The sequence below is a fragment of the Triturus cristatus genome, chromosome 1_2, assembly GCF_964204655.1.
Source record: "Triturus cristatus chromosome 1_2, aTriCri1.1, whole genome shotgun sequence".
NCBI lineage: Eukaryota > Metazoa > Chordata > Amphibia > Caudata > Salamandridae > Triturus > Triturus cristatus.
In genome coordinates this window covers 397,761,401-397,775,965 of record NC_140580.1, presented here as the reverse complement: position 1 = coordinate 397,775,965, position 14,565 = coordinate 397,761,401, and the positions used below count along the sequence as shown (strand labels likewise).

Genomic DNA, 14,565 nt, shown 5'->3' with positions numbered 1-14,565 from the left:
AAAGAGATGCCATATGGGCCCTTTTGGGGAGGTTCCCTTCTGAAAGGTTTCTGTGTGTTCGGCAGAGTTGGCTACAAGCTAACCTCACCTTGAAGTTTGTTTTAGGGCAGCAAAAATGTGAAGATTAGGCATAGAACTACTGGCGTGTCTGTTTCACATCTAAGAAGCTGCTCGGGGCGGGGCAGAGTTAGTCATTTGTCTTTGTGCTGTAGCATGAGAGGATATTTATTGTAGGGTAGGGGTGGTGAAAATGCAAGTTGATGTTTCTGAGAGGCTACAAAGGTAAGTGTCATGCCAGAACCTCTGGCTTATAGGAAGCCTGCAGGTTGGACTCAGTCATGCTAACTTAAGTGCCTTTGAAGTACCAATAGGTTTTTGATAGATTCAGCTACATTCTAGGCCTGCCTGCTGATTCGAAATCATGTGAAAATTGTGGAATTTCTGAACTACCCTCAAACCAGCACTATTTTGAAGTGATCATCAATCCAAAATATTTAGGGTCTGTGGATTTCTCTTTAATGTTTGGGAAATGTGAACACCTTTTGAAAACGCCAAAAGTTGATAAATAATGTAGTGAGGAGAAGGGGTACTGGGTGGGCTCTGCCAAAGGCCTAACTCAAAGGCCCTGGGGGTCATTGTGACCGGGTACCGGCTGCAGCCCAAAACACCATGTTTGAAGTCTGGTGCACTCAGTGGGTTATGGGAGGAATGGTCACTTGCCCTAGTTGGAGGCAACATGCTGCGGCCAGTGCCTGCTGAGCTGTTCGCCATAGGTGCATGGCTACTATATGTTGGTCATAGCCATAGCTCATGAGCTGCACCCAGTTTAATATGACCTCTGCTAAATGCTGAGTACAGGAAGCTTGTGAGCAAGGAAGATGCCCAATGTGCCCACTGTACTATGGATGTGGCCTAAAGCAATGCATAGCAGGCTATGGGGGCACGATCACAGCGAAGGATGTGGCCAAAGGCTGGGCCAGTGCCTTCTGGACATAACCAAAGGACTGTAGCAGCAGGCTCTGCGGCATGGACATTGTTCCCAGGACCTGGCATTAACTGATGTAAATGGTATTAATGGTGATTAAGTAGGTCACCGGTAATGTCATCAGTGATTGAATTTGTGCTGTCATCATACATGGCCCCAGAATTGACTTACCTAGATCAAGACTCGGGAATCCAGTATGCAGGTTTTCAAATCTCGTAATGCCCACCAGATCAAAATCTAAATGTTTTCCCGGGCGCTTTGAGCATTGTTCTCAAGTTAAAGTTTAATTTAAGATTTACAAATCTTTTAAGTGCTGTCAACCACTTTTTGTCGTCTGATCAAATTGATTTAATTTTAAATACAGTAATCAAACAAATTCACAAAACAATCTGGTAACCACTTGCATGCTAAGAACATGCTGGAGCTGTCCAGCGCAGGAGCGCTTGGGTGCGGAGGACGGCTCCAGCACGTTCTTGCACTGACAGCAGGAAATGTTTCTGGTGTGAGCGCCAGAGGTATTTCCTTGTTTTGATTTCACTCCGGGCAGATGGGGATGAGCTTCCCCAGCAGCCCGAGGCACTTTTTGTTTTTCATTTTATAATGACATTCGACGCGCAAGTCCAATAAACACCAGGGATTGTTTTTTTTAATCCCAAAATATTCTGCCTCTCCCTTCCTTCGGGGGCAGGTAATGAGTGTTTTCCTCCGATATGCCCCCACCCCCCATCCCCTCCCCAAGCAGGGGCAGAAAGCTCACCTGATCACCAGGGAGCGGATTTTGAGGGGCGGGGTAGTGGCCACTTCGCAGTGAGCTAGTGCTACCTCCCCTACCCATCCCCAGATATCTTTCTGGCCCACCCCAGGAGAAATTAGAGCCAATTACCTCCACTCTACCTCAGGGGTGACAGCTTTATTTTCCTTATTGAAAAATGGGTCGGGGTGGCCCTCCCAGGTATTAGGCCTGGCCCCAACCACACACACTGCTCCCAAGGGAGGGCAGAAATCCCACTAAATACCAGGGAGTTTTATATTTCTACAAAGTGTGGGGCATGGCCCTCCCATACTTTGGGCCTCGCCTCCTTCTCCAAAATGTTCCCAACAGTCTTTCTGCCCTCAGGGGGCCAGATACGAGGTATTTATTTCCAATCTACCCTGCTGGTAAGAAAGCCCACTAGATATCACTGGATAATGTAAGTTGTTTTGCTCTGGCAACAGCACAGATGGAGGAGGGCAGTCATTACCCTACATTGATTTTTAGGTCTGGCTTGACAGTGCAACTGTCATCAGACCTTTTTAACCTACACATATCTTATTCTACAGTTCTTCTCATCCACAAAAGGCTTATTTATTCCCATACTATTTACTGTACAACATTATCTTAAAGCCAGGCCTATTGTGGCATTGGCAGTGCTAGTTTAGACAATTAAAACTTGCTCAAGAGGTTCTAGTTGTTTATTTATATGATTCTATTTATTCACGTTATACAATCACCTTTCATCATAATTGACATTGCATCTGACATACTGTTATGTATAATATAAATGAAATAAAAAAATAAGGCATAAGCCTGACAGCAGCTTCACGACTATTGCTTTTCATTCCCACTGTATCTGTGGTCCACCAAAAGGATCTTTAGCCAAGGTAGCCACCATGGTACATGGAGCTGTGGCAATGAAGTGCCCATTTCCCTGTGGTTCTTAGGACAGTCTCCTGTGATGTTTTACTCTTTCACCTGCAGTGCCTGGGCAATGGATCTCTCACAAGCAGGATCTCGGATCCCCCAAAGTAGCGCATAGTTTTATTTAGCTGCCAGAACTGTTAATTAAAAATTAATTGAAGTGGGTGGTTTTCTGGCAAAATTAATTTTCGTGTTGACCATTTGTGTTAAGGTTTTTTTATGCTTCGTTGGGTATACAATAGTATTTATTCTAAAATAAAAGCTGTTCCTTGATATTTTTTCATGTGTTCTCCTATTGGCTATTTACACATCCAATGAGTTGCACAGTGTTAGGCTGGCAGTTTTTAGGTCTCGCCTAGCTATTGCTTTTACACAATCGCTATGCGAGTCTCTAGTAAGAGGGGCATTTCAAAGTGCTCCCAAAAGTGGATTGCATGGCGAGCACGCGCACAATCACGTGCATCGTGCCGCCATGCAATCCGTTTGGGGAAGCGCTTCAGCCCACTGGTGCGTGCACGTGTAGCCACAGCCTCGGCATCATACTTCAAAGGGTCCGCTCCCCCGCCTGGAATGCGCTCCCCCGCCCCCGCAACAGCATGCCGATAGATTGTTTCCTCATGGCACCTCTCACAACTGTCCCTCCCCCACCTCAGGGCTAGTCTCACGGACGCATTGCCATCCATCGATTTCACTTTCATGCCCGTGTTCTCTTTGCCTTTCAGCACACAGCCCGCCCTCCCCCTCCATGTTTTCTTGCAGCTTTGCCCAGATCCGAGTCTCAAACAACCAAAATAATAAGATTGCCCTGCACGCTTTCTGCGCTTACAAAGTTAACATATGCCGCGCTCATTCCCTTTTCATCCTTCTAAGGTCGATAACATTAGCTCCATTAATTCTGCGTCTAAGGATTTAAATAACCATATGTTTTCTTGCAACTTTAGGCACTTCACACACACAGCCCCACTGCTCACACACACAGGCATCAAGGCAGCAACAGAATGCTCTGAGCCCCACCAGTGTTTGCCACACACACATGCCTCTCGCATCTCGTGTTTTCTTCCAGCATTGGCCCGTGTTCTCTTTGCCTTTCAGCACTCCGCTTCCCCGTAACCACCATTTAACTAACATCCTGCCACACTCATTCCATTTTCATCCTCGCTTTCACTTTCATACCCGTGTTCTCTTTGCCTTTCAGCACACAGCTTCTCCGTAGCCACCATTTAACGACCATCCTGCCACACTCATTCCATTTTCATCCTCGCTTTCACTTTCATGCCCGTGTTCTCTTTGCCTTTCAGCACACAGCTTCTCCGTAGCCACCATTTAACGACCATCCTGCCGTAAACACCATTTAACTACCATCCTTTTAGTTAAAATAAAAGAATTGCCTCTAAGGGTTTAAGGAACCATAGAAATACAAGGCAAGGCAACATACACTCCGAATGCCACTCAGAGCCACATAATTACATGCCACATAACTACAATGCACTCAATACAACAGACACTCCAAAAGCCAATCAGTGCCACATAGTTACACACCACATAATTACACAGCGCTCAATGCCACATACACTTCAAATACCACTCAGCGCCACATAATTACACTACACTCAATGCCACATGCACTCCAAATAACACTCAGTGCCAATTAATTACAATGCAAGATACACTCAAAATAACACTCAATGCCACATAATTACACGTCACTAAAATCAACATACACTCCACACAAAACCACTCAGTGCCACATAATTATATTCTACATAATTACTCTATCGATCGCTCTATCTATCTATCTATCTTTATTTATCTTATCTATCTATCTTATCTATCTATCTATTGGACTATTGCACTCTATCGCATCACCACAGCATCACTTAGCACCACCACAGCATCACTCAAGGGCACCACTACATCACTATGCGCTACCACAGCATCAATTAACGCCACAGCATCACTCGACACCACCACAACATCACTCACCGCCACCACAGTATCAATCTGTACAACCATTCAACAACAACTGGCTCTAATATGTTCTCTCAATATTTAGGCTTTATTACAAAGGGCACAAAAAAAATGATATTTAACTTTGTTCTTGGATTTTAGGCGCAATTAAATACGCTAAACCTAATCTTCACAAGAGTTATTAACAAAAGTTTAAACGATTGCCATTATAATTTACATTAACTTTTATTTAAGATTTTAATTATTTGCAAAAATTAAAAGCCATTGTTATTTGTAATATCAATACATCTAAGTCATGTAAATACAACACATATTGCATTACAAATGCTATAGGTGTCACATTTGCAACAGTTAAAACTATTGACATTGTACATGAGAAAGCTAGTAATTTCAATATTTTAAATACCAACACATAAATAAAAAATTACTCAATTTACAATACAAAAAGCTCAAACTTTCCTAATGCGAGACCTGTTGCATTGCAAATGCTTGTTTTATTATCGGCTCTAAACTGTGATCCAGTCCATCACAATGTGATCTGTGAAAAGCAGGGCAGGCCGGAGGCCGTCATGCATGTCACAGAGTGCCATTGCAGTGACAGTGTTGTTGGGATACTGTGCTGGTGGGAGACGATGCCAGGGGAGGGACACTTCGGCACGGTGTGCTTCAGGGCACAAGTCCTAAAAAAAGAAGTGGGGGGACGCTAACGTCACGACAGAAAGTGACGTCACGAAAGGTGGCTTGCACCATCAGACTCATTGCCTCCCCTGGCTCACCCCTGAGATGCGATTGCATCAGAGAAGCCAGCGCGTGAGCAGCATTCTGAATGAGCTCCGATCTCGCCCCAGAGAGGCCAAAGAGTGAATGTGTGGCTCCAGTTATCGAGCTCCCGGTAAAATATGTGGGGGGACGCCGTCCACCCGCGTGGTACCCCGACTCGAGCCCTGGTGTGCTTCATGTATTACACCGCAGTCCCCGATCTGCAGCCTCCTGTGAGGAAGTAAATCCGGTGCCCCGAACAGGATAGTTCAGTCAGCACTTCATTTGAATGATTACAAGGAATCCCTGACCCTTGCCTGCTAATGACCTCCATAAGTAGGGATTCGAAAGCGGGCTGTGGACTGCGCAGTAATGCACGTCAGCGCCGCCGCCCTCCGCCCCTCGGATCAGTGGCTGCTGCTTCTTAAAACGGAGGATTAGGCGTCGGCAGACTTCGAGGCCTCCTTTACACTAATGATTTTCCTCGCGGCCTCTCCGTCGTGCCACATCTGCTTGTTAGTAATCAAATTATTCACCGCATGCCTCCTGTTTCCAAGAGACACAATATTGAGTCCAGAGGCCCCGAACGAGCTAAATCAATTTCCTGATTGAAGCCGAGGAACGACGGCTGTTTAGCAGATCTATGAGCAGCCTTAGCAGGAAAAACACGCCCTGGTGCTTAACGACGGAGAAAGCAAACACTGACCTATTGTGATCAGCACCTCGCGTCCTTTCAAATGGCGTGCTGCACCTTATCCATGCAAGACGAGTTAAAATGGCCGTTTTTTTTATCCCTTGTGGCGACTTGAAAACTGTTGTTGGTGCTTTATGCTTTTCCAAGGAAAAGTGTTCGTTTTCCCCTATGACTGGAATCGTTCACCGATCAATAGCTTTTTTCATTTTTTGATTTGCTCATCTGCATGTATTTATTATTTGTAGAGATGTTCAACACTACACAATTTAGTTTAACTAAGAACACCACGTATTTTGACTGTTGTACCTGGACATGCCAACTCTTCCCTCCCAATGTTCCCTCCGGTCTTTTTCCTTATCTTTCTCATCCCATTACCTTTCCTGGTTCTCCATTCGCTGGCTGCAGTTTACAAGATATACCCTGACTTGCTCCATTGGCATTAGACCCCAGCGCTTTGGTCTAGAGCGGTCTGTCCACTAGTGTCCGGTTTCTGTTCTGTGTCTGTTAATTCCATTTCTACTGTTCTTGCTCATTCTTTGGGGCAACCTTTAGGTAGCTTAAATGGACCTAATTTCATGCAAGGTGTATTATAATAATCTCTGTCTTAGTACTGCGGCCAGCAGCTCATTGGGAATATTGACTCTTTTGGTCATGTTCGAATTGATTTTCTTAAAAATAAAAAGTAAACATTTTGTTTTACTATCATTTGTACTTCTAGACACATCTCTATATTTACTTGATGTCCTTCAAACTCGTGTAATTCAGTGTGCAGCTTGAAACCCTTAACGGGTGTTTGTACCATTATCCATAAAGCCTTTTGAGATGGCTGTTCTATAATAAATGCTTTCATTTATTCATATCCCTTGCCAGCAATCCTGCAGCTACTGTCAAAGACCTATGCAGATGAAGTACATTTCTATCTCTGTGTTACTCATGCAATGGTGGACACTTAATACTCCAACTTCTTTAGATTGAGGGATCAATTAAATCCCATTGCACTTGAATCCTACGTTTCATCCCTTCACCAGGACCTCATAAAGGCTGTGTGCTCAATGGTTAGTAGGTGACCCAGATGCTGTTCAATGGATCCTTCTTTCAGAAGTATTGTTACACTACCTGTAGAGATAAAAAAAAAAAATATGTCCTTTTCTCGACTGTCAAGGCCTTTGTTCGCATGTCAGTACTAGTAGGAAAAGTATTTAAATCTATTTTGTGGTTAAACAGTATAGTTGACCACATAGGTAATTGGTTAATTTTAACTCCGTATTAAGTTACAGATCTTATTAATTTTAAGGATATTGACGGGCAAGTATTACACACCCAGATTTTGCGTGTCTTAGTGAGAATGTAAGGATATCAGAATACTCCTAATTTGGAAATTGTGCCTTGTTTTTAAAAGTGTTGTGATTTTCTGTTCCAAAATAATAATTATAGGTGCAAACAGCAAATACATAATGCCTTCTGGTTGCAAAGTAGCCATGTTCTGTAGCCACTTGCATCAAACCAGGATGTTGATGTGCCTGCTGAATAGGCGGGCGTACACCATTTTTGGCATGTCGCGCGAAAACACCTCCTCCATAATTTCAAAGTTCTGTAGATAAGGCGCAGGTTTGAAAGCTTAGCACAGTTCCACTGTCAATTTCAGGCTATTTATCTTCATTTATTGCCCTTGCATTCCATCAAAACCTGTTTTTTTACATTTTTAGATCGGCATTTTATCAACCTTTCAATGCATAGACCTATTCAATTCAAATGAGAAACTGCATAAAATAGACAGGAACTGCATCTAAGACACATAAGAAGGGTATTCAAAAAAGAGTCCTCTTACTTGTGCACCTCTTTAAAATAGCAATGTAACCGATTGACAGCACTGTATGTGTTCCATACGGTTGTTGATCACTTTTTACCCTGAGTATATTGGCTGCTTCAGTAGAGCAGTAGCGAACAATCACATGCAGGTTTAACACAAAGCAAATGATATGGAGTAGCACCAAATTATGCCACATCTCTACAACTGAGCCTAAAATGTAGGTGAATTGGACATGGTCCATAATGAATGTACTCCTTCACAGTGAAGAAAGTTATCTATCTATCGGTGCTTAATTTGTGCCGGTGTTTGCAAAAGACAGTCCCCTATTTGCTTACAGTCTGTTATTAATGGTTCACCACATGGTGGCCCTGTCTAGTTTTATTAAAAAAAAACGTTTTCATGCAGTGCACATCAGGAACAGTGTATCATAATTCAATATACAATTTTTTTTTTTTTTTTTTTAAAGGTCAACCAGGCCATTCTCACAGTTTCGGTTCAGATGAATTCATCTAAATTGTCACATCTGTTGGAGTGTGATGGTTAGTAGATATCAGTGGCACTGTCTGAGTCTGTGGCTGGTGGCAGCTGCAGTGCCCTCCAATGAATTACCGTGGGACCTTGCGCTTATTTATTTTTACAAATTAAGTGTTGATATCCTCCCAAGATATGCATGCTTTATTTGACCACAAAAGAGCACAACTGAAATCTGAGATTTTTGAACTAATTTATGTTAAAGTGATAATTTTCTTTCTTTTGCTTATGTCAGATTAAAAAAGTGGTCTCATGCACCCCACGCCAGTGGCACACGCCGACATGTCTAAGCTTCAGATTTTTTTATTTGCGGATCATACATGGCACGGCAAAGGGACAAACTATCTGTTCGAGGCATATGAGCTGCAGATTGTACACTTAGCATAGATCGCCATCTGGTGTTGGGCCCGGATGTTTGCAGTTTGTTTTTCTTCTTGGACAGTCTTTGGAAGTCACGAGTTTGGTGACTCCTCCTTCGGTCCGTACTGCGCATGGGCTTCGGCTCCATCCTCAGATTGTTTTTTTCCGCCATCGGGCTCGGATGTGATACTTCGTGCTCCGGCTTCGAACTTCTACGGTTCCAGCCTCGACGGAAAATCCTCGATTCTTCGAGTTTCTTCATCATCATCTTCATCTCTCGAAGCGGCACTTTCTCCATCCCGTACATCGGCACCGGCCTTCGGGCCCTCCTCGACTCCGGTCCCGGCCGATGGAAAGGACTCCGTTCAAAAAGTGCCCAAAATGTGGGTCTAAACTTCCCCACACCGACCTCCATCAGGTGTGTAACCTTTGCCTCTCTCCTGAACACGAGGCTAGAGACTGCCTCGCCTGCAAGTCTTTTCGATCGAAGAAGACCATCCGAGATCGAAGAGCTCGACGCACCATGGCGCACTCATCCTCTGCAGCTCCACCGGACATCTTCGGAGACGGCGCCGAAGCTTCGGGGCAAACACACACCGAACAGGAGGAAGACGTCGTCAGCGCTTCCGAGGCCGACGACTCCGACGTGGAGGACGTTACACCGGCGCAGCGGGCCGTGAGTACTATGCCCCCTCCCACCCCCGCGCCGAAAACCAAAGAGACTCAGGTTACTCCCTCGCCTGCCGGCCTGGGCAAAACCAAAACCAAAGCTTCTATCACCCCACCTACGGGCCCGGTGTCAAAGCCTCCAAAGTCTCACGGCAGCTCGGGATCGAGCCAGCCGACGCCCGGTGCCGAAAAACAGCATCCGGCACCGAAGAAAGCAATATCCAGCTCGACTCCGAAGCCACCGGTGCCGAAGCCTGGACACTCGGTGCCGACCAAACACAAACATAAATCCGTCGGCACCGACGCCCCGGCGCCGAAACCTCATTCGACGCCGAAACACCCGGAGACCTCAAGAAAGCATGGCGCACACAAACCATCGAAACCCTCGGTTCCGAAATCACCGGTGCCGACAGACGATTCGGCACCATTGGCTCTGTTTACACCAGACCCTTTACAAAAGACTCTGTCCAAAGATCGAAAGACTGGGCTTTTGACTTTAATTACCAAGAAAAGACGCCTTGATACTCCGGCTCCTCCTCCTCCACCCAAAAGGAAGGACTCTGCTACTTCTCCCCTCAGAGTGCCCTCCCCACTACCGCCTCCCCTACCTCCTCCACCTCCTCCACCCCCTCCCCCTCCCAGGTCTCCGCCACCTCTACCTCACTACGATCCGGCCCCAGATCCGGATGACGGGGACCCGGACAATTACCCGGCGGACGCCCCAATGGATCCCACTCCACCAGGGACCCCAGACCCATGGGAGGATTAAAATAACCCTGATATACCAGATATACCTCAGGACGACCTATACCCATCCAGGCCGTCTCCTCCAGAGGACTCCTTAGGGTTTCATCATTTAGTGCAGAGAGCAGCACACTACCATGGGGTGGACATGCACAGTGAACCAGTGGAAGAAGACTTCCTACTGGATACATTTGACATACAAGACAAATCCACTTCTATTTTACCCATGCTTAAGGGTGTCACCAAGCACGCTACAGAGGTGTTCAAAGACCCTGTCCGGGCCAGAGTACTGAACCCTAGAATAGAGAAGAAGTACAAGGCGACACCCACAGACCCTGCATACATTAAGGGCCCTGCTCCCCTAGATTCCCTAGTTGTCTCCACAGCTAGAAAGCGGGCTAACTCCCAATCCTCAGGAGAAGCCCCACCGCCAGACAAGGAATCTAAACTTCTGGACGCGTCTGGTAAACGCACCGCCTCCCAAGCTGCAAACATGTGGCGCATTGCAAACACACAAGCACTGCTTGCGCGATATGACAGAGCACACTATGACGAACTAGAGGCTCTTATGCAGCACCTTCCAGAAAAACACAAGCGCAAGGCTCATGACCTGATACAGGAGGGTAAACTAATTACAAACACCTCCATTAAGTGTGCCCTCGATGCAGCCGACACTGCTTCTAGAGCCATAAATACAAGTGTCCTGCTTCGTCGCCATGCCTGGCTCAGGATCTCAGGGTTCAAGCCTGAAGTCCAGGCGTCCATACTCAATCACCCCTTTGACCAGCAAACTCTCTTTGGGCCAAAGGTAGACGAAGCGTTGGAAAAGATGAAAAAGGACACAGACACAGCAAAGTCTATGGGGGCACTCCAAACACAAGCCTCTAAACGTTCCTTTCGACGCTCGTCCTTTCGTGGCACAGGCAGAGGCTCCTCCACCGATAACGCCTCTACCTCCTACAAGTCCCCTCCTCAAAATACCTTTTCAAAGGGCAATCAAAGGGGTGGTTACAGAGGCAACAACAATAAGGGCAGGGGCAAAACCAACAACACCCGTTCTGCCACCCCACCCGCACAATGACTCCCCTCCGCTCCCCCCAGACCATCCCACTCCGGTCGGGGGCAGACTACAAGACTTTATCCACGCATGGGAGTCCATAACATCGGACAAATGGGTGACCCAAATCATTCGGTCAGGGTACTGTCTCGAACTAACATCTACCACACCCAATATCCCACCAAGGCACCGTCCAATGTCTCAAGAACATTCCACACTGCTCAAACAAGAGGTACTCTCACTCCTCCAAAAACACGCTATAGAGCAGGTCCCCGTCAATCAACAAAATCTAGGGGTCTACTCCCTATATTTCTTAATACCAAAGAAAGACGGGACCCTCAGACCCATTCTCGACCTCCGGCCTCTAAATGCCTACATACATTCAGACCATTTTCACATGGTCACCCTACAACAAGTCCTCCCACTCCTCTGCCAGGGAGACTTTCTCACAACCTTGGATCTGAAAGACGCATACTTTCACATTCCAATACACCCCTCTCACAGGAAATACCTCAGGTTCGTGGTGGACGGGCAACATTACCAATTCACGGTTCTCCCCTTCGGGGTCACCACCGCACCACGGGTGTTTACCAAATGCCTAGCAGTAGTAGCAGCACACCTCAGACGTCAACATATTCACGTCTTCCCTTACCTAGACGACTGGCTGATAAAAGCCGCGTCCTACGACCAATGTGTGCAACATACAAACAGCACCATCCAACTGCTCCACCAGCTAGGCTTCACGGTGAACTACCAAAAGTCCCACCTCATACCATCTCACACAAAGCAATATCTCGGGGCCACTATAGACACCTCCAAGGGTATTGCCTATCCAAACTCAGCCAGAATCACAAACATTCAAGCCTTACGCAAAACATTCCTTCCTCAACACTCTCTTCCAGCAAGAGTGTTCATGAAGCTCATAGGAATGATGGCGTCTTGCATCTTCATAGTGCCCCATGCAAGACTCCACATGCGTCCACTTCAAGAGTGCCTAGCACAACAGTGGAACCAGGCCCAGGGTCAGCTGACGGATCTGGTGTTGGTGGACGGCCGCACACATCACTCTCTGCAGTGGTGGAACACCACAAACCTTTCCAAAGGGCGGCCATTCCTGGACCCGGTTCCTCAGGTGATTCTAACAGCGGACGCATCGCTCTCCGGCTGGGGAGCGCACCTCCTACACCTCATCATGCAAGGTCTATGGACGCCACAGCAAAAATCGCTCCACATCAACCATCTGGAGCTCTTGGCGATCTTTCTAGCCCTAAAATCTTTCCAAAAACAGATTTCGGGCAAAGCAGTCCTCATTCGCACAGACAACATGACTGCGATGTATTATATACAAAAACAGGGGGGGACACACTCTCCCCAGCTCTCCCGCTTAGCCCAGAGCATATGGAGATGGGCAATTCCCCAAAACATCTTTCTCCTGGCACAGCACGTTCCAGGCGTACAAAACACCATGGCAGATCTGCTCAGCAGACAAACGCAACAACTACACGAATGGGAACTGCATCCACAAGTTCTTCACCCATTCTTCCAACAGTGGGGGCATCCTCAGATAGACCTCTTCGCCACCCACGAAAACAAAAAATGCCCAAGCATCGCCGCCAGATACCCACACCCATTGTCCAAGGGCAATGCGATATGGATGAACTGGTCAGGCAGATTTGCTTACGCCTTTCCACCTCTCCCACTAATTCCATTAGTGGTCAGGAAGCTACAACAACACTCCCTCACACTCATTCTGGTAGCTCCCACGTGGGCCAGGCAGCCGTGGTACACCACGCTACTACAACTATCAGTGGTACCACATCAAAAACTGCACCTATCCCCATGCCTCCTAACCCAGAACCATGGAGAAATCAGGCACCCGGACCCAGCTCAGCTCAACCTGGCGATCTGGCTCCTGAAATCTTAGAATTCGGATACCTTAACCTTCCCCCTGATTGCATGAACATCATCATGGAAGCCAGACGTCCTACCACTAGAGCATGCTATGCCGCAAAGTGGAAAAGATTTGTAATTTACTGCCGTAATAATACAATCAACCCTCTAGATGCATCCATACAGCACATCATATGCTATCTGCTCCATCTTCACAGGTGTAACCTGGCATATTCATCCATACGCCTACACCTAGCAGCGATCGCTGCTTATCTACAAAACAGACAGCATTTATCACTCTTCAGAGTGCCCGCTATTAAAGCCTTCATGGAAGGCCTTAAACGAGTAATTCCTCCCAGGGCACCACCTTCCCCTGTATGGAATCTAAATTTAGTTCTTACACGACTAATGGGTCCGCCCTTCGAACCAATGCACAAATGTGAGCTACAGTTTCTCACCTGGAAAACAGCTTTCCTTGTAGCTATTACTTCCCTTAGAAGGGTTGGTGAAATACAAGCGTTCACCATACAGGAACCCTACATACAAATGCATCACAGCAAGGTCATACTTCGTACAAACCCGAAGTTTCTGCCCAAAGTCATTTCCCCCTTCCATCTCAATCAATCAGTGGAATTACCTGTCTTCTTTTCGCAACCCCAATCTGCTGCGGAAAGGGCCTTACACACACTTGATGTGAAAAGGGCGTTGCTATACTACATACAAAGAACGCAACCCTTCAGGAAGACTTAACAATTGTTCGTTTCCTTCTCTCCACCACATAAAGGCAACCCCATTTCGAAATCAGGGATAGCTAGGTGGATTGTAAAATGCATACAAATTTGCTATCAAAAGGCAAAGAGAACATTATCTGTTCCTCCTAAAGCCCACTCTACAAGAAAGTTAGGGGCTTCTATGGCTTTTCTAGGGAATATACCCTTAGATGACATCTGCAAAGCAGCCACATGGTCTACACCGCACACCTTCACAAAACACTACTGTGTAGATGTGCATTCCAAGCAGCAAGCTAGGGTGGGCCAGGCTGTACTAAAGACACTTTTTCAAACAGCTGCAACGGATACCGGTGGTCGCCGCTAAGGTTGGGTACTGCTATATAATCTATGCTAAGTGTACAATCTGCAGCTCATATGCCTCGAACGGAATATGCTACTTACCAGTATGCATCTGTTCTTGGCATGTAGAGCTGCAGAGTTGTACACGCCCACCCGCCTCCCCGGCTACCTGTATCCGTTCCAGTACATCTTATTTAGATACAACACATGGGTTTCTCACTGTTATTACTACGCTCCATCATTTCCCTGTTGGCGAAAAACAATCTGAGGATGGAGCCGAAGCCCATGCGCAGTACGGACCGAAGGAGGAGTCACCAAACTCGTGACTTCCAAAGACTGTCCAAGAAGAA

At 46.5% G+C, this 14,565-nt stretch overlaps 1 protein-coding gene across 8 annotated transcripts in view; it reads left to right on the top strand.

Annotated features, from left to right (window-relative positions):
* SGMS1 (sphingomyelin synthase 1) overlaps positions 1 to 14,565 on the top strand; it is a 768,301-nt gene that overhangs the window by 717,763 nt on the left and 35,973 nt on the right. The window lies entirely within an intron of this gene.